We start from the raw sequence: 25,736 nt of genomic DNA on the forward strand, positions 1-25,736 counted from the left end.
GGAAACTTCACAACTAGATACTCTGCAACTAGAAATTCCACAACTAGAGACTCCACAACTTGAAACTTCAGAACTCGAAACTCCACAACTGGAAACTCCACAACTAGACACACCACAACTAGAAACTCCACAACCAGAAACCCCACAACTTGAAACTTCACAACTTGAAACTTCACAACTAGAAACTCCACAACCAGAAACTCCACAACTAGAAACTCCACAACTAGAAACTCTGCAACTAGAGACTCCTCAACTAGAAACTCCACAACTAGAAACTCCACAACTACAAACTCCACAAATAGAGACTCGGCTACAAGAAATTTCATGTCTAGAAAGTCCACAACTAAAAACTTCACAACTTGAAACTCCACAACTAGAAACTCCACAACTAGAAACTCCACAACTAGAGACTCCGCAAATAGAAACTCCACAACCAGAGACTCTGCAACTAGAAACTCCGCAGCTAGAAACTCCACAACTCGAAACTCCACAACTGGAAACTCCACAACTAGACACTCCACAACTAGAAACTTCTCAACTAGAAACTCAACAACTAGAAACTCCACAACTAAAAATTCCACAACTGAAAACTCCACAACTTGAGAATCCGCAACTTGAAACTTCACAACTAGAAACTCCGCTATTAAAAACTCCGCAACTAGAAACTCCACAACTTAAAACTCCACAACTAGATACTCCACATCTGGAAACTTTACAACTAGATACTTCACAACTGGAAACTCCACAACTAGATACTCCACAACTGGAAACTCCACAACTAGAAACTCCACAACTAGAGACTCCACAACTCGAATTTCCACAACTAGAAACTCCGGTACTAGAAACTCCACTGCCAGAGACTCCCCAACTCTACAACTAGAAACTCCACAACATGAAACTCCAACTAGATACTCCACAACTAGAAACTCCACAACTAGAGACTCCACAACTGGAAACTCCACAACTAGAAACTCTGCAACTAGAAACTTCACAACTAGAGACTCCGCAACTCCACAACTAGAAACTCCACAACTAAAAAATCCACAACTAGATACTCCACAACTAGAAAATCCACAACTAAAAACTCCACAACAATAGACTCAACAACTTGAAACTCCACAAGTTTAAACTCCACAACTTAAGACTCCACAACTAGAAACTCCACAACTGGAAACTCCACAACTAGAAACTCCGCAACTAGAAACTCCGCAACAGGAGACTCTACAACTAGAAACTCCACAACTAGAAACTCCAAAACTAGAAACTCCGCAACTAGAAACTTCACAACTAGAAACTTCGCCACCAGAGACTCCACCACTAGAAACTCCACAACTAGAAACTCCACAACCAGAAACTCCACAACTAGAAGCTCCAAGGCTAGAAACTCCGCAACTAGAGACTCACCAACTAGAAACTCCACAACTACAAACTCCACAACTACAAACTCCACAAATAGAGACTAGGCTACAAGAAATTTCATGTCTAGAAAGTCCACAACTAAAAACTTCACAACTGGAAACTCCACAACTAGAAACTCCACAACTAGAAACTCCACAACTAGAGACTCCGCATTTAGAAACTCCACAACCAGAGACTCTGCAACTAGAAACTCCGCAGCTAGAAACTCCACAACTCAAAACTCCACAACTGGAAACTCCACAACTAGACACTCCACAACTAGAAACTCCACAACTAGAAACTTCACAACTAGAGACTCCGCAGTTAGAGACTCCACAACTAGAAACTCCACAACTTGAAACTCCACAACTAGAAACTCCACAACTAGAAACTCTGCAACTAGAGACTCCACAACTAGAAACTCCACAACTAGAAACTCCACGGCTGCAATCTCTACAAATTAGGACTCGGCTACAAGACATTTCACATCTAGAATGTCCACAACTAAAAACTCCACAACTGGAAACTCCACAACTAGAAACTCCACAACTATAAACTCCACAACTAGAAACTCCACAACTCGAAACTCCACAACTGGAAACTCCACAACTGGAAACTCCACAACTAGACACTCCACAACTAGAAACTCCACAACCAGAAACTCCACAACTAGAAACTCCACAACTAGAAACTTCACATCTAGAGACTCCGCAACTAGAGACTCCACAACTAGAATTTCCACAACTACAATCTCTACAAATTAAGACTCGGCTACAAGAAATTTCACGTCTAGAAAGTCCACAACTAAAAACTCCACAACTGAAACTCCACAACTAGAAACTCCACAACTAGAAACTCCACAACTGGAAACTCCACAACTAGACACTCCATAACTAGAAACTCCACAACCAGAAACTCCACAACTAGAAACTCCACAACTAGAATCTTCACAACTAGAGACTCCGCAACTAGAGACTCCACAACTATAAACTCCACAACTAGAAACTCCACAACCAGAGACTCTGCAATTACACAACTAGAAACTCCACAACTAGAAACTCCACAACCAGAGACTCTGCAACTAAAAACTTCGCAACTAGAAACTCCGCAGCTAGAAACTACACAAATAGAGACTCCACAACTAGAAACTTTATGACTAGAATCTCCACAACTAGACACTCCACAACTAAAAACTCTTCAACTAGAAACTCCTAAACTAGAGACTCCACAACTAGAGAATCTACAACTAGAGACTTCAAACTAAAAACTCAACAACTAGAAACTCCACAACTAAAAACTCAACAACTAGAAACTCCACAGCATGAGACTCCGCAACTTGAAACTCCACACCTAGAAATTCCGCAACTAGAAACTCCACAACTAGGAACTCCGCAACTAGGAACTCCGCAACTAGAAACTCCACAACTCGAAACTCCACTACTACATACTCCACAACTGGAAACTCGACAACTAAATACTCCACATCTAGAGACTCCACAATTTGAAACTCCACAACTAGAGACTCTGCAACTAGAAACTACACAACTAGAGACTCCGCAACTCCACAACTATAAACTCCACAACTGAAAAATCCACAACTAGATACTCCACAACTAGAAAATTCACAACTAGAAACTCCACAACTATAGACTCCACAGCTTGAAACTCCACACGTTTAAACTCCACAACTTAAGACTCCACAACTAGAAACTCCACAACTAGAAACTCCGCAACAGGAGACTCTACAACTACAAACTCCACAACTAGAAACTCCAAAACTAGAAACTCCACAACTAGAAACTTCACAACTAGAAACTCCGCAACTAGAGACTCCTCAACTGGAAACTCTACAACTTGAAACTCCACAACTAGAAACTCCACAACCAGAAACTCCACAACTAGAAACTCCACAACTAGAAACTCCACAACTAGAGACTCCACAACTAGAAACTCCACAACTACAAACTCCACAAATACAGACTCGGCAACTAGAAATTCCATATCTAGAAACTCCACAACTAGAAACTGCAAAACTAGAGACTTCACAACTAGAAACTCAACAACTAGAAACTCCACAACTAAAAACTCCACAACTGGAAACTCCACAACTTGAGACTCCGCAACTTGAAACTTCACAACTGGAAACTCCACAACTAGATACTCCACAACTGGAAACTCCACAACTAGAAACTCCACAACTAGACTCCACAACTTGAAACTCCACAACTAGAGACTCCGCAACTAGAAACTCCACAACTAGAGACTCTGCAACTCCACAACTAGAAACTCCACAACTGGAAACTTCACAACTAGATACTCTGCAACTAGAAATTCCACAACTAGAGACTCCACAACTTGAAACTTCAGAACTTTAAACTCCACAACTTGAGACTCCACAACTAGAAACTCCACAACTCAAAACTCCACAACTGGAAACTCCACAATTAGAAACTCCACAACCAGAAACTCCACAACTAGAAACTCCACAACTAAAAACTCCACAACTGGAAACTCCACAACTAGAAACTCCACAACTAGAAACTCCACAACTAGAGACTCCGCAACTAGAAACTCCACAACCAGAGACTCTGCAACTAGAAACTCCGCAACTAGAAACTCCGCAGCTAGAAACTACAACACTAGAGACTCCAAAACTAGAAAGTCCACAACTAGAATTTCCACAACTAGAAACTCCACAACTTGAAACCTCACAACCTTAAGTTACGCAACTAGAAAATCCACAGCTAGAGATTCCGCAACTAGAAACTCCACAACTAGAAACTCCACAACTCAAAACTCCACAACTAGAAACTCCAAAATTCGAAACTCCACAACTCGAAACTCCACAACTGGAAACTCCACAACTAGACACTCCACAACTAAAAACTCTTCAACTAGAAACTCCAAAACTAGAGACTCCACAACTAGAGAATCTACAACTAGAGACTTCAAACTAGAAACTAAACAACTAGAAACTTCACAATTCGAAACTCTACTAGAAACGACACAACTGGAAACTCCACAACTAGACACTCCACAACTAGAAACTCCACAACTAGAGACTCTGCAACTATGGAACTCCGCAACAAGAAATTCCAGAGCTAGAAACACCAAAACTAGACACTCCGCAACTAGAAACTCCACAACTTGGGACGCCGCCACTAGAAACTCCACAACTTGAAACTTCACAACTAGAAACTCCACAACTAAAAACTCTACAACTAGAGACTCCTCAACTAGAAAATTCGCAACTAGAAACTCCAAAACTAGAGACTCTGCAACTAGAAACTCCGCAGCTAGAAACTCCACAACTTAAAACTCCACTAGATACTCCACAACTGGAAACTTTACAACTAGATACTTCACAACTGGAAACTCCACAACTACATACTCCACAACTGGAAACTCCACAACTAGAAACTTCACAACTAGAGACTCCACAACTCGAATCTCCACAACTTGAAACTCCAGTACTAGAAACTCCACAACCAGAGACTCCCAAACTCCACAACTAGAAACTCCACAACATGACACTCCAACTAGATACTCCACAACTAGAACCTCCACAACTAGAGACTCCACAACTTCAAACTCCACAACTAGAGACTCTGCAACTAGAAACTTCACAACTAGAGACTCCGCAACTCCACAACTAGATACTTCACAACTAGAAAATCCACAACTAGATACTTCACAACTAGAAAATCCACAACTAGAAACTCCACAACTATAGACTCAACAACTTGAAACTCCACAAGTTTAAACTCCACAACTTAAGACTCCACAACTAGAAACTCCACATCTGGAAACTCCACAACTAGAAACTCCGCAACAGGAGACTCTACAACTAGAAACTCCACAACTAGAAACTCCAAAACTAAAAACTCTACAACTAGAAACTTCACAACTAGAAACTCCGCTATTAAAAACTCTGCAACTGGAAACTCCACAACTAGAAACTCCACAACCAGAGACTCTGCAACTAGAAACTCCGCAGCTAGAAACTCCACAACTCGAAACTCCACAACTCGAAACTCCACAACTGGAAACTCCACAACTAGACACTCCACAACTAGAAACTTCACAACCAGAAACTCCACAACTAGAAACTCCACAACTAGAAACTTCACAACTAGAGACTCCGCAACTAGAGACTCCACAACTAGAAACACCACAACTAGAAACTCCACAACCAGAGACTCTGCGATTCCACAACAAAAAACTCCACAACTGCAAACTCCACAACTAGACACTCCGCAACTAGAAACTCCACAACTAGAGACTCCACAACTTCAAACTCCACAACTAGAAACTCCACAACTAGAAACTCTGCAACTAGAGACTCCACAACAAGAAACTCCACACCTAGAAACTCCACAACTACAATCTCTACAAATAAAGACTCGGCTACAAGAAATTTCATGTCTAGAAAGTCCACAACTAAAAACTCCACAACTGGAAACTCCACAACTAGAAACTCCACAACTAGAAACTCCACAACTCAAAACTCCACAACTGGATACTCCACAACTAGACACTCCACAACTGGAAACTCCACAACTTGAAACTCCACAACTAGAAACTCCACAACCAGAAACTCCACAACTAGAAACTCCACAACTAGAGACTCACCAACTAGAAACTCCACAACTAGAAACTCCACAACTAGACACTCCGCAACTAGAAACTCCACAACTAGAGACTCCACAACTTGAAACTCCACAACTAGAAACTCCACAATTAGAAAGTCTGCAACTAGAGACTCCACAACAAGAAACTCCACAACTAGAAACTCCACAACTAGATGCTCCACAACTTTAAACTCCACAACTTGAGACTCCGCAACTTGAAACTTCACAACTGGAAACTCCACAACTAGATACTCCACAACTGGAAACTCCACAACTAGAAACTCCACAACTAGAAACTTCACAACCAGAAACTCCACAACTAGAAACTCCACAACTAGAAACTTCACAACTAGAGACTCCGCAACTAGAGACTCCACAACTAGACACTCCGCAACTAGAAACTCCACAACTAGAGACTCCACAACTTGAAACTCCACAACTAGAAACTCCACAATTAGAAAGTCTGCAACTAGAGACTCCACAACAAGAAACTCCACAACTAGAAACTCCACAACTACAATCTCTACAAATAAAGACTCGGCTACAAGAAATTTCATGTCTAGAAAGTCCACAACTAAAAACTCCACAACTGGAAACTCCACAACTAGACACTCCACAACTGGAAACTCCACAACTTGAAACTCTACAACTAGAAACTCCACAACCAGAAACTCCACAACTAGAAACTCCACAACTATAAACTCCACAACTAGAGACTCCACAACTAGAAACTCCAAAACTACAAACTCCACAAACAGAGACTCGGCAACTAGAAATTCCATATCTAGAAACTCCACAACTAGAAACTGCAAAACTAGAGACTTCACAACTAGAAAGTCAACAACTAGAAACTCCACAACCATAAACTCCACAACTGGAAACTCCACAACTTGAGACTCCGCAACTTGAAACTCCACAACTGGAAACTCCACAACTAGATACTCCACAACTAGAAACTCCAGAACTAGACTCCACAACTTGAAACTCCACAACTAGAGACTCCGCAACTAGAAACTCCGCAACTAGAGACTCTGCAACTCCACAACTAGAAACTCCACAACTGGAAACTTCACAACTAGATACTCCGCATCTAGAACCTCCACAACTAGAGACTCCACAACTTGAAACTCCAGAACTTTAAACTCCACAACTTGAGGCTCCACAACTAGAAACTCCACAACTCAAAACTCCACAACTGGAAACTCCACAATTAGAAACTCAACAACCAGAAACTCCACAACTAGAAACTCCACAACTAAAAACTCCACAACTGGAAACTCCACAACTAGAAACTTAACAACTAGAAACTCCACAACTACAAACTCTACAAATAAAGATTTGGCTAGAAGAAATTTTATGTCTAGAAAGTCCACAACTAAAAACTTCACAACTGGGAACTCCACAACTAGAAACTCCACAACTAGAAACTCCACAACTAGAGACTCCGCAACTAGAAACTCCACAACCAGAGACTCTGCAACTAGAAACTCCGCAGCTAGAAACTCCACAACTCGAAACTCCACAACTGGAAACTCCACAACTAGACACTCCACAACTAGAAACTCCACAACCAGAAACCCCACAACTTGAAACTTCACAACTTGAAACTTCACAACTAGAAACTCCACAACCAGAAACTCCACAACTAGAAACTCCACAACTAGAAACTCCACAACTAGAAACTCTGCAACTAGAGACTCCTCAACTAGAAACTCCACAACTAGAAACTCCACAACTACAAACTCCACAAATAGAGACTCGGCTACAAGAAATTTCATGTCTAGAAAGTCCACAATTAAAAACTTCACAACCGGAAACTCCACAACTAGAAAGTCGACAACTAGAAACTCCACAACTAGAGACTCCGCAACTAGAAACTCCACAACCAGAGACTGCAACTAGAAACTCCGCAGCTAGAAACTCCACAACTCGAAACTCCACAACTGGAAACTCCACAACTAGACACTCCACAACTAGAAACTTCACAACCAGAAACTCCACAACTAGAAACTCCACAACTAGAAACTTCACAACTAGAGACTCCGCAACTAGAGACTCCACAACTAGAAACTCCACAACTAGAAACTCCACAACCAGAGACTCTGCGATTCCACAACTAAAAACTCCACAACTGCAAACTCCACAACTAGACACTCCGCAACTAGAAACTCCAAAACTAGAGACTCCACAACTTGAAACTCCACACCTAGAAATTCCGCAACTAGAAACTCCACAACTAGGAACTCCGCAACTAGGAACTCCGCAACTAGAAACTCCACAACTCGAAACTCCACTACTACATACTCCACAACTGGAAACTCGACAACTAAATACTCCACATCTAGAGACTCCACAATTTGAAACTCCACAACTAGAGACTCTGCAACTAGAAACTACACAACTAGAGACTCCGCAACTCCACAACTATAAACTCCACAACTGAAAAATCCACAACTAGATACTCCACAACTAGAAAATTCACAACTAGAAACTCCACAACTATAGACTCCACAGCTTGAAACTCCACACGTTTAAACTCCACAACTTAAGACTCCACAACTAGAAACTCCACAACTAGAAACTCCGCAACAGGAGACTCTACAACTACAAACTCCACAACTAGAAACTCCAAAACTAGAAACTCCACAACTAGAAACTTCACAACTAGAAACTCCGCAACTAGAGACTCCTCAACTGGAAACTCTACAACTTGAAACTCCACAACTAGAAACTCCACAACCAGAAACTCCACAACTAGAAACTCCACAACTAGAAACTCCACAACTAGAGACTCCACAACTAGAAACTCCACAACTACAAACTCCACAAATACAGACTCGGCAACTAGAAATTCCATATCTAGAAACTCCACAACTAGAAACTGCAAAACTAGAGACTTCACAACTAGAAACTCAACAACTAGAAACTCCACAACTAAAAACTCCACAACTGGAAACTCCACAACTTGAGACTCCGCAACTTGAAACTTCACAACTGGAAACTCCACAACTAGATACTCCACAACTGGAAACTCCACAACTAGAAACTCCACAACTAGACTCCACAACTTGAAACTCCACAACTAGAGACTCCGCAACTAGAAACTCCACAACTAGAGACTCTGCAACTCCACAACTAGAAACTCCACAACTGGAAACTTCACAACTAGATACTCTGCAACTAGAAATTCCACAACTAGAGACTCCACAACTTGAAACTTCAGAACTTTAAACTCCACAACTTGAGACTCCACAACTAGAAACTCCACAACTCAAAACTCCACAACTGGAAACTCCACAATTAGAAACTCCACAACCAGAAACTCCACAACTAGAAACTCCACAACTAAAAACTCCACAACTGGAAACTCCACAACTAGAAACTCCACAACTAGAAACTCCACAACTAGAGACTCCGCAACTAGAAACTCCACAACCAGAGACTCTGCAACTAGAAACTCCGCAACTAGAAACTCCGCAGCTAGAAACTACAACACTAGAGACTCCAAAACTAGAAAGTCCACAACTAGAATTTCCACAACTAGAAACTCCACAACTTGAAACCTCACAACCTTAAGTTACGCAACTAGAAAATCCACAGCTAGAGATTCCGCAACTAGAAACTCCACAACTAGAAACTCCACAACTCAAAACTCCACAACTAGAAACTCCAAAATTCGAAACTCCACAACTCGAAACTCCACAACTGGAAACTCCACAACTAGACACTCCACAACTAAAAACTCTTCAACTAGAAACTCCAAAACTAGAGACTCCACAACTAGAGAATCTACAACTAGAGACTTCAAACTAGAAACTAAACAACTAGAAACTTCACAATTCGAAACTCTACTAGAAACGACACAACTGGAAACTCCACAACTAGACACTCCACAACTAGAAACTCCACAACTAGAGACTCTGCAACTATGGAACTCCGCAACAAGAAATTCCAGAGCTAGAAACACCAAAACTAGACACTCCGCAACTAGAAACTCCACAACTTGGGACGCCGCCACTAGAAACTCCACAACTTGAAACTTCACAACTAGAAACTCCACAACTAAAAACTCTACAACTAGAGACTCCTCAACTAGAAAATTCGCAACTAGAAACTCCAAAACTAGAGACTCTGCAACTAGAAACTCCGCAGCTAGAAACTCCACAACTTAAAACTCCACTAGATACTCCACAACTGGAAACTTTACAACTAGATACTTCACAACTGGAAACTCCACAACTACATACTCCACAACTGGAAACTCCACAACTAGAAACTTCACAACTAGAGACTCCACAACTCGAATCTCCACAACTTGAAACTCCAGTACTAGAAACTCCACAACCAGAGACTCCCAAACTCCACAACTAGAAACTCCACAACATGACACTCCAACTAGATACTCCACAACTAGAACCTCCACAACTAGAGACTCCACAACTTCAAACTCCACAACTAGAGACTCTGCAACTAGAAACTTCACAACTAGAGACTCCGCAACTCCACAACTAGATACTTCACAACTAGAAAATCCACAACTAGATACTTCACAACTAGAAAATCCACAACTAGAAACTCCACAACTATAGACTCAACAACTTGAAACTCCACAAGTTTAAACTCCACAACTTAAGACTCCACAACTAGAAACTCCACATCTGGAAACTCCACAACTAGAAACTCCGCAACAGGAGACTCTACAACTAGAAACTCCACAACTAGAAACTCCAAAACTAAAAACTCTACAACTAGAAACTTCACAACTAGAAACTCCGCTATTAAAAACTCTGCAACTGGAAACTCCACAACTAGAAACTCCACAACCAGAGACTCTGCAACTAGAAACTCCGCAGCTAGAAACTCCACAACTCGAAACTCCACAACTCGAAACTCCACAACTGGAAACTCCACAACTAGACACTCCACAACTAGAAACTTCACAACCAGAAACTCCACAACTAGAAACTCCACAACTAGAAACTTCACAACTAGAGACTCCGCAACTAGAGACTCCACAACTAGAAACACCACAACTAGAAACTCCACAACCAGAGACTCTGCGATTCCACAACAAAAAACTCCACAACTGCAAACTCCACAACTAGACACTCCGCAACTAGAAACTCCACAACTAGAGACTCCACAACTTCAAACTCCACAACTAGAAACTCCACAACTAGAAACTCTGCAACTAGAGACTCCACAACAAGAAACTCCACACCTAGAAACTCCACAACTACAATCTCTACAAATAAAGACTCGGCTACAAGAAATTTCATGTCTAGAAAGTCCACAACTAAAAACTCCACAACTGGAAACTCCACAACTAGAAACTCCACAACTAGAAACTCCACAACTCAAAACTCCACAACTGGATACTCCACAACTAGACACTCCACAACTGGAAACTCCACAACTTGAAACTCCACAACTAGAAACTCCACAACCAGAAACTCCACAACTAGAAACTCCACAACTAGAGACTCACCAACTAGAAACTCCACAACTAGAAACTCCACAACTAGACACTCCGCAACTAGAAACTCCACAACTAGAGACTCCACAACTTGAAACTCCACAACAAGAAACTCCACAATTAGAAAGTCTGCAACTAGAGACTCCACAACAAGAAACTCCACAACTAGAAACTCCACAACTAGATGCTCCACAACTTTAAACTCCACAACTTGAGACTCCGCAACTTGAAACTTCACAACTGGAAACTCCACAACTAGATACTCCACAACTGGAAACTCCACAACTAGAAACTCCACAACTAGAAACTTCACAACCAGAAACTCCACAACTAGAAACTCCACAACTAGAAACTTCACAACTAGAGACTCCGCAACTAGAGACTCCACAACTAGACACTCCGCAACTAGAAACTCCACAACTAGAGACTCCACAACTTGAAACTCCACAACTAGAAACTCCACAATTAGAAAGTCTGCAACTAGAGACTCCACAACAAGAAACTCCACAACTAGAAACTCCACAACTACAATCTCTACAAATAAAGACTCGGCTACAAGAAATTTCATGTCTAGAAAGTCCACAACTAAAAACTCCACAACTGGAAACTCCACAACTAGACACTCCACAACTGGAAACTCCACAACTTGAAACTCTACAACTAGAAACTCCACAACCAGAAACTCCACAACTAGAAACTCCACAACTATAAACTCCACAACTAGAGACTCCACAACTAGAAACTCCAAAACTACAAACTCCACAAACAGAGACTCGGCAACTAGAAATTCCATATCTAGAAACTCCACAACTAGAAACTGCAAAACTAGAGACTTCACAACTAGAAAGTCAACAACTAGAAACTCCACAACCATAAACTCCACAACTGGAAACTCCACAACTTGAGACTCCGCAACTTGAAACTCCACAACTGGAAACTCCACAACTAGATACTCCACAACTAGAAACTCCAGAACTAGACTCCACAACTTGAAACTCCACAACTAGAGACTCCGCAACTAGAAACTCCGCAACTAGAGACTCTGCAACTCCACAACTAGAAACTCCACAACTGGAAACTTCACAACTAGATACTCCGCATCTAGAACCTCCACAACTAGAGACTCCACAACTTGAAACTCCAGAACTTTAAACTCCACAACTTGAGGCTCCACAACTAGAAACTCCACAACTCAAAACTCCACAACTGGAAACTCCACAATTAGAAACTCAACAACCAGAAACTCCACAACTAGAAACTCCACAACTAAAAACTCCACAACTGGAAACTCCACAACTAGAAACTCCACAACTAGAAACTCCGCAACAGGAGACTCTACAACTACAAACTCCACAACTAGAAACTCCAAAACTAGAAACTCCACAACTAGAAACTTCACAACTAGAAACTCCGCAACTAGAGACTCCTCAACTGGAAACTCTACAACTTGAAACTCCACAACTAGAAACTCCACAACCAGAAACTCCACAACTAGAAACTCCACAACTAGAAACTCCACAACTAGAGACTCCACAACTAGAAACTCCACAACTACAAACTCCACAAATACAGACTCGGCAACTAGAAATTCCATATCTAGAAACTCCACAACTAGAAACTGCAAAACTAGAGACTTCACAACTAGAAACTCAACAACTAGAAACTCCACAACTAAAAACTCCACAACTGGAAACTCCACAACTTGAGACTCCGCAACTTGAAACTTCACAACTGGAAACTCCACAACTAGATACACCACAACTGGAAACTCCACAACTAGAAACTCCACAACTAGACTCCACAACTTGAAACTCCACAACTAGAGACTCCGCAACTAGAAACTCCACAACTAGAGACTCTGCAACTCCACAACTAGAAACTCCACAACTGGAAACTTCACAACTAGATACTCTGCAACTAGAAATTCCACAACTAGAGACTCCACAACTTGAAACTTCAGAACTTTAAACTCCACAACTTGAGACTCCACAACTAGAAACTCCACAACTCAAAACTCCACAACTGGAAACTCCACAATTAGAAACTCCACAACCAGAAACTCCACAACTAGAAACTCCACAACTAAAAACTCCACAACTGGAAACTCCACAACTAGAAACTCCACAACTAGAAACTCCACAACTAGAGACTCCGCAACTAGAAACTCCACAACCAGAGACTCTGCAACTAGAAACTCCGCAACTAGAAACTCCGCAGCTAGAAACTACAACACTAGAGACTCCAAAACTAGAAAGTCCACAACTAGAATTTCCACAACTAGAAACTCCACAACTTGAAACCTCACAACCTTAAGTTACGCAACTAGAAAATCCACAGCTAGAGATTCCACAACTAGAAACTCCACAACTAGAAACTTCACAACTAGAGACTCCGCAACTAGAGACTCCACAACTAGAAACTCCACAACTAGAAACTCCACAACCAGAGACTCTGCGATTCCACAACTAAAAACTCCACAACTGCAAACTCCACAACTAGACACTCCGCAACTAGGAACTCCGCAACTAGAAACTCCACAACTCGAAACTCCACTACTACATACTCCACAACTGGAAACTCGACAACTAAATACTCCACATCTAGAGACTCCACAATTTGAAACTCCACAACTAGAGACTCTGCAACTAGAAACTACACAACTAGAGACTCCGCAACTCCACAACTATAAACTCCACAACTGAAAAATCCACAACTAGATACTCCACAACTAGAAAATTCACAACTAGAAACTCCACAACTATAGACTCCACAGCTTGAAACTCCACACGTTTAAACTCCACAACTTAAGACTCCACAACTAGAAACTCCACAACTAGAAACTCCGCAACAGGAGACTCTACAACTACAAACTCCACAACTAGAAACTCCAAAACTAGAAACTCCACAACTAGAAACTTCACAACTAGAAACTCCGCAACTAGAGACTCCTCAACTGGAAACTCTACAACTTGAAACTCCACAACTAGAAACTCCACAACCAGAAACTCCACAACTAGAAACTCCACAACTAGAAACTCCACAACTAGAGACTCCACAACTAGAAACTCCACAACTACAAACTCCACAAATACAGACTCGGCAACTAGAAATTCCATATCTAGAAACTCCACAACTAGAAACTGCAAAACTAGAGACTTCACAACTAGAAACTCAACAACTAGAAACTCCACAACTAAAAACTCCACAACTGGAAACTCCACAACTTGAGACTCCGCAACTTGAAACTTCACAACTGGAAACTCCACAACTAGATACTCCACAACTGGAAACTCCACAACTAGAAACTCCACAACTAGACTCCACAACTTGAAACTCCACAACTAGAGACTCCGCAACTAGAAACTCCACAACTAGAGACTCTGCAACTCCACAACTAGAAACTCCACAACTGGAAACTTCACAACTAGATACTCTGCAACTAGAAATTCCACAACTAGAGACTCCACAACTTGAAACTTCAGAACTTTAAACTCCACAACTTGAGACTCCACAACTAGAAACTCCACAACTCAAAACTCCACAACTGGAAACTCCACAATTAGAAACTCCACAACCAGAAACTCCACAACTAGAAACTCCACAACTAAAAACTCCACAACTGGAAACTCCACAACTAGAAACTCCACAACTAGAAACTCCACAACTAGAGACTCCGCAACTAGAAACTCCACAACCAGAGACTCTGCAACTAGAAACTCCGCAACTAGAAACTCCGCAGCTAGAAACTACAACACTAGAGACTCCAAAACTAGAAAGTCCACAACTAGAATTTCCACAACTAGAAACTCCACAACTTGAAACCTCACAACCTTAAGTTACGCAACTAGAAAATCCACAGCTAGAGATTCCGCAACTAGAAACTCCACAACTAGAAACTCCACAACTCAAAACTCCACAACTAGAAACTCCAAAATTCGAAACTCCACAACTCGAAACTCCACAACTGGAAACTCCACAACTAGACACTCCACAACTAAAAACTCTTCAACTAGAAACTCCAAAACTAGAGACTCCACAACTAGAGAATCTACAACTAGAGACTTCAAACTAGAAACTAAACAACTAGAAACTTCACAATTCGAAACTCTACTAGAAACGACACAACTGGAAACTCCACAACTAGACACTCCACAACTAGAAACTCCACAACTAGAGACTCTGCAACTATGGAACTCCGCAACAAGAAATTCCAGAGCTAGAAACACCAAAACTAGACACTCCGCAACTAGAAACTCCACAACTAGATGCTCCACAACTTTAAACTCCACAACTTGAGACTCCGCAACTTGAAACTTCACAACTGGAAACTCCACAACTAGATACTCCACAACTGGAAACTCCACAACTAGAAACTCCACAACTAGAAACTTCACAACCAGAAACTCCACAACTAGAAACTCCACAACTAGAAACTTCACAACTAGAGACTCCGCAACTAGAGACTCCACAACTAGACACTCCGCAACTAGAAACTCCACAACTAGAGACTCCACAACTTGAAACTCCACAACTAGAAACTCCACAATTAGAAAGTCTGCAACTAGAGACTCCACAACAAGAAACTCCACAACTAGAAACTCCACAACTACAATCTCTACAAATAAAGACTCGGCTACAAGAAATTTCATGTCTAGAAAGTCCACAACTAAAAACTCCACAACTGGAAACTCCACAACTAGACACTCCACAACTGGAAACTCCACAACTTGAAACTCTACAACTAGAAACTCCACAACCAGAAACTCCACAACTAGAAACTCCACAACTATAAACTCCACAACTAGAGACTCCACAACTAGAAACTCCAAAACTACAAACTCCACAAACAGAGACTCGGCAACTAGAAATTCCATATCTAGAAACTCCACAACTAGAAACTGCAAAACTAGAGACTTCACAACTAGAAAGTCAACAACTAGAAACTCCACAACCATAAACTCCACAACTGGAAACTCCACAACTTGAGACTCCGCAACTTGAAACTCCACAACTGGAAACTCCACAACTAGATACTCCACAACTAGAAACTCCAGAACTAGACTCCACAACTTGAAACTCCACAACTAGAGACTCCGCAACTAGAAACTCCGCAACTAGAGACTCTGCAACTCCACAACTAGAAACTCCACAACTGGAAACTTCACAACTAGATACTCCGCATCTAGAACCTCCACAACTAGAGACTCCACAACTTGAAACTCCAGAACTTTAAACTCCACAACTTGAGGCTCCACAACTAGAAACTCCACAACTCAAAACTCCACAACTGGAAACTCCACAATTAGAAACTCAACAACCAGAAACTCCACAACTAGAAACTCCACAACTAAAAACTCCACAACTGGAAACTCCACAACTAGAAACTTAACAACTAGAAACTCCACAACTACAAACTCTACAAATAAAGATTTGGCTAGAAGAAATTTTATGTCTAGAAAGTCCACAACTAAAAACTTCACAACTGGGAACTCCACAACTAGAAACTCCACAACTAGAAACTCCACAACTAGAGACTCCGCAACTAGAAACTCCACAACCAGAGACTCTGCAACTAGAAACTCCGCAGCTAGAAACTCCACAACTCGAAACTCCACAACTGGAAACTCCACAACTAGACACTCCACAACTAGAAACTCCACAACCAGAAACCCCACAACTTGAAACTTCACAACTTGAAACTTCACAACTAGAAACTCCACAACCAGAAACTCCACAACTAGAAACTCCACAACTAGAAACTCCACAACTAGAAACTCTGCAACTAGAGACTCCTCAACTAGAAACTCCACAACTAGAAACTCCACAACTACAAACTCCACAAATAGAGACTCGGCTACAAGAAATTTCATGTCTAGAAAGTCCACAATTAAAAACTTCACAACCGGAAACTCCACAACTAGAAAGTCGACAACTAGAAACTCCACAACTAGAGACTCCGCAACTAGAAACTCCACAACCAGAGACTGCAACTAGAAACTCCGCAGCTAGAAACTCCACAACTCGAAACTCCACAACTGGAAACTCCACAACTAGACACTCCACAACTAGAAACTTCACAACCAGAAACTCCACAACTAGAAACTCCACAACTAGAAACTTCACAACTAGAGACTCCGCAACTAGAGACTCCACAACTAGAAACTCCACAACTAGAAACTCCACAACCAGAGACTCTGCGATTCCACAACTAAAAACTCCACAACTGCAAACTCCACAACTAGACACTCCGCAACTAGAAACTCCAAAACTAGAGACTCCACAACTTGAAACTCCACACCTAGAAATTCCGCAACTAGAAACTCCACAACTAGGAACTCCGCAACTAGGAACTCCGCAACTAGAAACTCCACAACTCGAAACTCCACTACTACATACTCCACAACTGGAAACTCGACAACTAAATACTCCACATCTAGAGACTCCACAATTTGAAACTCCACAACTAGAGACTCTGCAACTAGAAACTACACAACTAGAGACTCCGCAACTCCACAACTATAAACTCCACAACTGAAAAATCCACAACTAGATACTCCACAACTAGAAAATTCACAACTAGAAACTCCACAACTATAGACTCCACAGCTTGAAACTCCACACGTTTAAACTCCACAACTTAAGACTCCACAACTAGAAACTCCACAACTAGAAACTCCGCAACAGGAGACTCTACAACTACAAACTCCACAACTAGAAACTCCAAAACTAGAAACTCCACAACTAGAAACTTCACAACTAGAAACTCCGCAACTAGAGACTCCTCAACTGGAAACTCTACAACTTGAAACTCCACAACTAGAAACTCCACAACCAGAAACTCCACAACTAGAAACTCCACAACTAGAAACTCCACAACTAGAGACTCCACAACTAGAAACTCCACAACTACAAACTCCACAAATACAGACTCGGCAACTAGAAATTCCATATCTAGAAACTCCACAACTAGAAACTGCAAAACTAGAGACTTCACAACTAGAAACTCAACAACTAGAAACTCCACAACTAAAAACTCCACAACTGGAAACTCCACAACTTGAGACTCCGCAACTTGAAACTTCACAACTGGAAACTCCACAACTAGATACTCCACAACTGGAAACTCCACAACTAGAAACTCCACAACTAGACTCCACAACTTGAAACTCCACAACTAGAGACTCCGCAACTAGAAACTCCACAACTAGAGACTCTGCAACTCCACAACTAGAAACTCCACAACTGGAAACTTCACAACTAGATACTCTGCAACTAGAAATTCCACAACTAGAGACTCCACAACTTGAAACTTCAGAACTTTAAACTCCACAACTTGAGACTCCACAACTAGAAACTCCACAACTCAAAACTCCACAACTGGAAACTCCACAATTAGAAACTCCACAACCAGAAACTCCACAACTAGAAACTCCACAACTAAAAACTCCACAACTGGAAACTCCACAACTAGAAACTCCACAACTAGAAACTCCACAACTAGAGACTCCGCAACTAGAAACTCCACAACCAGAGACTCTGCAACTAGAAACTCCGCAACTAGAAACTCCGCAGCTAGAAACTACAACACTAGAGACTCCAAAACTAGAAAGTCCACAACTAGAATTTCCACAACTAGAAACTCCACAACTTGAAACCTCACAACCTTAAGTTACGCAACTAGAAAATCCACAGCTAGAGATTCCGCAACTAGAAACTCCACAACTAGAAACTCCACAACTCAAAACTCCACAACTAGAAACTCCAAAATTCGAAACTCCACAACTCGAAACTCCACAACTGGAAACTCCACAACTAGACACTCCACAACTAAAAACTCTTCAACTAGAAACTCCAAAACTAGAGACTCCACAACTAGAGAATCTACAACTAGAGACTTCAAACTAGAAACTAAACAACTAGAAACTTCACAATTCGAAACTCTACTAGAAACGACACAACTGGAAACTCCACAACTAGACACTCCACAACTAGAAACTCCACAACTAGAGACTCTGCAACTATGGAACTCCGCAACAAGAAATTCCAGAGCTAGAAACACCAAAACTAGACACTCCGCAACTAGAAACTCCACAACTTGGGACGCCGCCACTAGAAACTCCACAACTTGAAACTTCACAACTAGAAACTCCACAACTAAAAACTCTACAACTAGAGACTCCTCAACTAGAAAATTCGCAACTAGAAACTCCAAAACTAGAGACTCTGCAACTAGAAACTCCGCAGCTAGAAACTCCACAACTTAAAACTCCACTAGATACTCCACAACTGGAAACTTTACAACTAGATACTTCACAACTGGAAACTCCACAACTACATACTCCACAACTGGAAACTCCACAACTAGAAACTTCACAACTAGAGACTCCACAACTCGAATCTCCACAACTTGAAACTCCAGTACTAGAAACTCCACAACCAGAGACTCCCAAACTCCACAACTAGAAACTCCACAACATGACACTCCAACTAGATACTCCACAACTAGAACCTCCACAACTAGAGACTCCACAACTTCAAACTCCACAACTAGAGACTCTGCAACTAGAAACTTCACAACTAGAGACTCCGCAACTCCACAACTAGATACTTCACAACTAGAAAATCCACAACTAGATACTTCACAACTAGAAAATCCACAACTAGAAACTCCACAACTATAGACTCAACAACTTGAAACTCCACAAGTTTAAACTCCACAACTTAAGACTCCACAACTAGAAACTCCACATCTGGAAACTCCACAACTAGAAACTCCGCAACAGGAGACTCTACAACTAGAAACTCTACAACTAGAAACTCCAAAACTAAAAACTCTACAACTAGAAACTTCACAACTAGAAACTCCGCTATTAAAAACTCTGCAACTGGAAACTCCACAACTAGAAACTCCACAACCAGAGACTCTGCAACTAGAAACTCCGCAGCTAGAAACTCCACAACTCGAAACTCCACAACTCGAAACTCCACAACTGGAAACTCCACAACTAGACACTCCACAACTAGAAACTTCACAACCAGAAACTCCACAACTAGAAACTCCACAACTAGAAACTTCACAACTAGAGACTCCGCAACTAGAGACTCCACAACTAGAAACACCACAACTAGAAACTCCACAACCAGAGACTCTGCGATTCCACAACAAAAAACTCCACAACTGCAAACTCCACAACTAGACACTCCGCAACTAGAAACTCCACAACTAGAGACTCCACAACTTCAAACTCCACAACTAGAAACTCCACAACTAGAAACTCTGCAACTAGAGACTCCACAACAAGAAACTCCACACCTAGAAACTCCACAACTACAATCTCTACAAATAAAGACTCGGCTACAAGAAATTTCATGTCTAGAAAGTCCACAACTAAAAACTCCACAACTGGAAACTCCACAACTAGAAACTCCACAACTAGAAACTCCACAACTCAAAACTCCACAACTGGATACTCCACAACTAGACACTCCACAACTGGAAACTCCACAACTTGAAACTCCACAACTAGAAACTCCACAACCAGAAACTCCACAACTAGAAACTCCACAACTAGAGACTCACCAACTAGAAACTCCACAACTAGAAACTCCACAACTAGACACTCCGCAACTAGAAACTCCACAACTAGAGACTCCACAACTTGAAACTCCACAACTAGAAACTCCACAATTAGAAAGTCTGCAACTAGAGACTCCACAACAAGAAACTCCACAACTAGAAACTCCACAACTAGATGCTCCACAACTTTAAACTCCACAACTTGAGACTCCGCAACTTGAAACTTCACAACTGGAAACTCCACAACTAGATACTCCACAACTGGAAACTCCACAACTAGAAACTCCACAACTAGAAACTTCACAACCAGAAACTCCACAACTAGAAACTCCACAACTAGAAACTTCACAACTAGAGACTCCGCAACTAGAGACTCCACAACTAGACACTCCGCAACTAGAAACTCCACAACTAGAGACTCCACAACTTGAAACTCCACAACTAGAAACTCCACAATTAGAAAGTCTGCAACTAGAGACTCCACAACAAGAAACTCCACAACTAGAAACTCCACAACTACAATCTCTACAAATAAAGACTCGGCTACAAGAAATTTCATGTCTAGAAAGTCCACAACTAAAAACTCCACAACTGGAAACTCCACAACTAGACACTCCACAACTGGAAACTCCACAACTTGAAACTCTACAACTAGAAACTCCACAACCAGAAACTCCACAACTAGAAACTCCACAACTATAAACTCCACAACTAGAGACTCCACAACTAGAAACTCCAAAACTACAAACTCCACAAACAGAGACTCGGCAACTAGAAATTCCATATCTAGAAACTCCACAACTAGAAACTGCAAAACTAGAGACGTCACAACTAGAAAGTCAACAACTAGAAACTCCACAACCATAAACTCCACAACTGGAAACTCCACAACTTGAGACTCCGCAACTTGAAACTCCACAACTGGAAACTCCACAACTAGATACTCCACAACTAGAAACTCCAGAACTAGACTCCACAACTTGAAACTCCACAACTAGAGACTCCGCAACTAGAAACTCCGCAACTAGAGACTCTGCAACTCCACAACTAGAAACTCCACAACTGGAAACTTCACAACTAGATACTCCGCATCTAGAACCTCCACAACTAGAGACTCCACAACTTGAAACTCCAGAACTTTAAACTCCACAACTTGAGGCTCCACAACTAGAAACTCCACAACTCAAAACTCCACAACTGGAAACTCCACAATTAGAAACTCAACAACCAGAAACTCCACAACTAGAAACTCCACAACTAAAAACTCCACAACTGGAAACTCCACAACTAGAAACTCCACAACTAGAAACTCCGCAACAGGAGACTCTACAACTACAAACTCCACAACTAGAAACTCCAAAACTAGAAACTCCACAACTAGAAACTTCACAACTAGAAACTCCGCAACTAGAGACTCCTCAACTGGAAACTCTACAACTTGAAACTCCACAACTAGAAACTCCACAACCAGAAACTCCACAACTAGAAACTCCACAACTAGAAACTCCACAACTAGAGACTCCACAACTAGAAACTCCACAACTACAAACTCCACAAATACAGACTCGGCAACTAGAAATTCCATATCTAGAAACTCCACAACTAGAAACTGCAAAACTAGAGACTTCACAACTAGAAACTCAACAACTAGAAACTCCACAACTAAAAACTCCACAACTGGAAACTCCACAACTTGAGACTCCGCAACTTGAAACTTCACAACTGGAAACTCCACAACTAGATACTCCACAACTGGAAACTCCACAACTAGAAACTCCACAACTAGACTCCACAACTTGAAACTCCACAACTAGAGACTCCGCAACTAGAAACTCCACAACTAGAGACTCTGCAACTCCACAACTAGAAACTCCACAACTGGAAACTTCACAACTAGATACTCTGCAACTAGAAATTCCACAACTAGAGACTCCACAACTTGAAACTTCAGAACTTTAAACTCCACAACTTGAGACTCCACAACTAGAAACTCCACAACTCAAAACTCCACAACTGGAAACTCCACAATTAGAAACTCCACAACCAGAAACTCCACAACTAGAAACTCCACAACTAAAAACTCCACAACTGGAAACTCCACAACTAGAAACTCCACAACTAGAAACTCCACAACTAGAGACTCCGCAACTAGAAACTCCACAACCAGAGACTCTGCAACTAGAAACTCCGCAACTAGAAACTCCGCAGCTAGAAACTACAACACTAGAGACTCCAAAACTAGAAAGTCCACAACTAGAATTTCCACAACTAGAAACTCCACAACTTGAAACCTCACAACCTTAAGTTACGCAACTAGAAAATCCACAGCTAGAGATTCCGCAACTAGAAACTCCACAACTAGAAACTCCACAACTCAAAACTCCACAACTAGAAACTCCAAAATTCGAAACTCCACAACTCGAAACTCCACAACTGGAAACTCCACAACTAGACACTCCACAACTAAAAACTCTTCAACTAGAAACTCCAAAACTAGAGACTCCACAACTAGAGAATCTACAACTAGAGACTTCAAACTAGAAACTAAACAACTAGAAACTTCACAATTCGAAACTCTACTAGAAACGACACAACTGGAAACTCCACAACTAGACACTCCACAACTAGAAACTCCACAACTAGAGACTCTGCAACTATGGAACTCCGCAACAAGAAATTCCAGAGCTAGAAACACCAAAACTAGACACTCCGCAACTAGAAACTCCACAACTTGGGACGCCGCCACTAGAAACTCCACAACTTGAAACTTCACAACTAGAAACTCCACAACTAAAAACTCTACAACTAGAGACTCCTCAACTAGAAAATTCGCAACTAGAAACTCCAAAACTAGAGACTCTGCAACTAGAAACTCCGCAGCTAGAAACTCCACAACTTAAAACTCCACTAGATACTCCACAACTGGAAACTTTACAACTAGATACTTCACAACTGGAAACTCCACAACTACATACTCCACAACTGGAAACTCCACAACTAGAAACTTCACAACTAGAGACTCCACAACTCGAATCTCCACAACTTGAAACTCCAGTACTAGAAACTCCACAACCAGAGACTCCCAAACTCCACAACTAGAAACTCCACAACATGACACTCCAACTAGATACTCCACAACTAGAACCTCCACAACTAGAGACTCCACAACTTCAAACTCCACAACTAGAGACTCTGCAACTAGAAACTTCACAACTAGAGACTCCGCAACTCCACAACTAGATACTTCACAACTAGAAAATCCACAACTAGATACTTCACAACTAGAAAATCCACAACTAGAAACTCCACAACTATAGACTCAACAACTTGAAACTCCACAAGTTTAAACTCCACAACTTAAGACTCCACAACTAGAAACTCCACATCTGGAAACTCCACAACTAGAAACTCCGCAACAGGAGACTCTACAACTAGAAACTCCACAACTAGAAACTCCAAAACTAAAAACTCTACAACTAGAAACTTCACAACTAGAAACTCCGCTATTAAAAACTCTGCAACTGGAAACTCCACAACTAGAAACTCCACAACCAGAGACTCTGCAACTAGAAACTCCGCAGCTAGAAACTCCACAACTCGAAACTCCACAACTCGAAACTCCACAACTGGAAACTCCACAACTAGACACTCCACAACTAGAAACTTCACAACCAGAAACTCCACAACTAGAAACTCCACAACTAGAAACTTCACAACTAGAGACTCCGCAACTAGAGACTCCACAACTAGAAACACCACAACTAGAAACTCCACAACCAGAGACTCTGCGATTCCACAACAAAAAACTCCACAACTGCAAACTCCACAACTAGACACTCCGCAACTAGAAACTCCACAACTAGAGACTCCACAACTTCAAACTCCACAACTAGAAACTCCACAACTAGAAACTCTGCAACTAGAGACTCCACAACAAGAAACTCCACACCTAGAAACTCCACAACTACAATCTCTACAAATAAAGACTCGGCTACAAGAAATTTCATGTCTAGAAAGTCCACAACTAAAAACTCCACAACTGGAAACTCCACAACTAGAAACTCCACAACTAGAAACTCCACAACTCAAAACTCCACAACTGGATACTCCACAACTAGACACTCCACAACTGGAAACTCCACAACTTGAAACTCCACAACTAGAAACTCCACAACCAGAAACTCCACAACTAGAAACTCCACAACTAGAGACTCACCAACTAGAAACTCCACAACTAGAAACTCCACAACTAGACACTCCGCAACTAGAAACTCCACAACTAGAGACTCCACAACTTGAAACTCCACAACTAGAAACTCCACAATTAGAAAGTCTGCAACTAGAGACTCCACAACAAGAAACTCCACAACTAGAAACTCCACAACTAGATGCTCCACAACTTTAAACTCCACAACTTGAGACTCCGCAACTTGAAACTTCACAACTGGAAACTCCACAACTAGATACTCCACAACTGGAAACTCCACAACTAGAAACTCCACAACTAGAAACTTCACAACCAGAAACTCCACAACTAGAAACTCCACAACTAGAAACTTCACAACTAGAGACTCCGCAACTAGAGACTCCACAACTAGACACTCCGCAACTAGAAACTCCACAACTAGAGACTCCACAACTTGAAACTCCACAA

The sequence above is a fragment of the Rhipicephalus microplus genome, unplaced genomic scaffold, assembly GCF_043290135.1.
Source record: "Rhipicephalus microplus isolate Deutch F79 unplaced genomic scaffold, USDA_Rmic scaffold_59, whole genome shotgun sequence".
Taxonomy (NCBI): domain Eukaryota; kingdom Metazoa; phylum Arthropoda; class Arachnida; order Ixodida; family Ixodidae; genus Rhipicephalus; species Rhipicephalus microplus.